The sequence below is a fragment of the Anastrepha ludens genome, chromosome 5, assembly GCF_028408465.1.
Source record: "Anastrepha ludens isolate Willacy chromosome 5, idAnaLude1.1, whole genome shotgun sequence".
NCBI classification, from domain to species: domain Eukaryota; kingdom Metazoa; phylum Arthropoda; class Insecta; order Diptera; family Tephritidae; genus Anastrepha; species Anastrepha ludens.
Window position 1 is genome coordinate 91,303,854 of NC_071501.1, and position 2,562 is coordinate 91,306,415.

A 2,562-nucleotide genomic window follows, 5' to 3' on the forward strand; every position below is an offset into this window, starting at 1 on the left:
CAAAGATAGCATGAAAAAACTTTTTTATTAAAAATTTCAGATTGAATTCACGTTACCAGCCATTCATGAATTGAACGAAGATATCGAAGGGGGCAATGCAGATGACGATCATCAGCAAGAGGACGAAACCGATGATGACAGCGTATCAGAGCAACTGGAGAAAATTAAGCCGACTGAAGGAGTTGAAATTTTCAATAAGGCCTTAATATGGGCTGGTCATGAAGACGTCGATCTAAATGATATGATTGTGCTAAGACGGTTAAGGGAGAAAGCTGTGCTTCAAGTTTTAGAAAAACAGAAGATTCGCAAAAAGATGACTTTTTGATGATTTTTTTTAAATAAAACCATCGTATGACTTAATTTTCAATTAATATGTAACGAAAACAAGAATAAAATGTGAATTTAAATGTGAAAAAATATATTTACTTAGCCTTTTTGGGCATTCCAAAATGTGAACACTTTTGTTAACGTGAACTGCCTTGGTTTGAATTAGTTCACGTTATCGAGCGTGCGCTGTATACAATTTTGTATAAATATTTTTTTATAAAAATATATAATTTTTTATAAAAACATATAAATAATTTTTTTTTATAAAAATATAAAATTATATATTTAAAAAACAAAATTTTTTTTATAAAAAAATAAACACATAAATAGTCAGAACGGATCAAAATATTGAGATGTATACGTAATTATTATAATATACCGCTAAATTTCTCTTCAACCCTCCTATTTGATATTTTGTTAAATATCGTTGAAAAATGTCTTCCTTACCCACAAACTACACATACTCGCACACACCCACAATAATGGGCAATATAACTCCGAGACAGGTGGCACTCCAAACTGAAGTGCCACCTTTTCCGTTTCATGCAGCCAGAGCAAAACCAACTTGGTTGGTACCCCAATCGAAAACGGTGTAATACTTTCCAATAAAGACATCACCAAGAATCCAGAAATTTGTGCCGCCATCTTCGAAGGTCGACATACACACAATTTCACCATTTTTATTTTCGAGTTCAATAATATATTCGGCACTGGTGAGAGAAAACGTAGTTCCTGCAATTTGGAACGAAATCGCCGGCAGAATATCCACATTGGCACATTCCACTAAGTGTTCACCCGTTTTATTGGTCAAAGCACCAATAGAGTTTTGTATATTCTCATAAAGGTTAGTTGGCACAGCAATCATGCTGGTGCCAGTATCAGCAATGGCGGAGCAATTGTAACAGGCTTTAGTCAAACCTACGCTTACCCATTCCATCTGGAATTCCCAATACATCTGTCGTGAGACTGGCACATACGTAAGATTGCCAACAAAGTGTTTCGGATCCACACCGCCGAGTGTAAATTCGCCACCTTTCAGCGATGTACCATTACGGGCCAAGTAGAAAGCAAAGACAGGCGAGTCGATTAAACCCTGCTCGTATAAATTATAAAATGGTGGTACTACATTATCGATAGCTAAATATTGATAGGCCATGCCAAGTATGCCATCGAATTCCGAATCGACGAAGGTGGTACCAGGCTCTGAGGTAGCTACTGCAAAAGTTTGTCCCTTAATGGCTAGACCGTTAATCGATACTGTGTCTTCAACTAAGAAACCCGTAAGACTGCCCCTGCCATATTTTATGCGGAAAGCTTTACCATTTGGCCGATATGTACTGGATGCGTTCGCATTGTAGGTATTGTATTTTGGCAAGCTTTATTGGCGGCATCGCACGGTGCTCTGGGTACCCATAAGTTCGATGAGCCAGTATCGAAAAGAACGTTAAAAGTCTGCGGTGGTGTGCCAATTGTGATAGGTCCATAGTACTCATCGTCGACGTGATTGCTCAGTTGTTCTGAGGATATAGATTGGCTTGAATTGTACTTCCTACGCAATACGGCTAGCTGCGTGCCGTGATTCTCGAGACTCCTCATTTTGCTGGGCTTTAACAATGGAACACGTAGGATATCGGCAACGACGGCCAACACCAAACACAACACGACTACTATTAGTTTTAACATTTTAACTGACCAGCCAGAAATGCGAGCAACACATGAGGTAAGTTGGAATATTAAATGATAAATTTCGTCGGTTTGGCGTCACAGCTCTTTATATATATTAATATTCAACACCTTTAACTTACTGTGGCATACCTTACCGATACGTGTTACTTCTCAGTTCTTATCGACGATAGTGGACAAAGCGCTTTTTAAGCTTCTAAGTGTGCATATGTATATATGAAGTGTAAGTATGAAGTGTTTTGATAAAAATGCAAACAATTTAAGGCCCGTCATCACAGCTGGCGTTTACCCCAAATTGTCACACCTACTATTCACCGCCATTTTCTCGAGTGTTACTAGTAAATGTTGCTACAAATGTTAATATGAAAAACATAGACATCGACTAATATTTTGTTGTAATATGAAAGCGTGCATAACGATCACTACTTGTAGAGAGAGTATGCATAGATGAGACTGAGACGGTTTCGTGTGAGTCGCTCGAAGTGTTGGTGGCTCCATTTAGACCAGAGTTCGGCAAAGCTTACTAGTGCGAACAGTACACTCAACACGCTC

At 38.3% G+C, this 2,562-nt stretch overlaps 1 pseudogene; it reads right to left on the reverse strand.

Annotated features, from left to right (window-relative positions):
- Positions 1-662: 662 nt before the first annotated feature.
- LOC128864065 (lysosomal aspartic protease-like) lies at positions 663-2,309 on the reverse strand (annotated as a pseudogene).
- Positions 2,310-2,562: the final 253 nt, after the last annotated feature.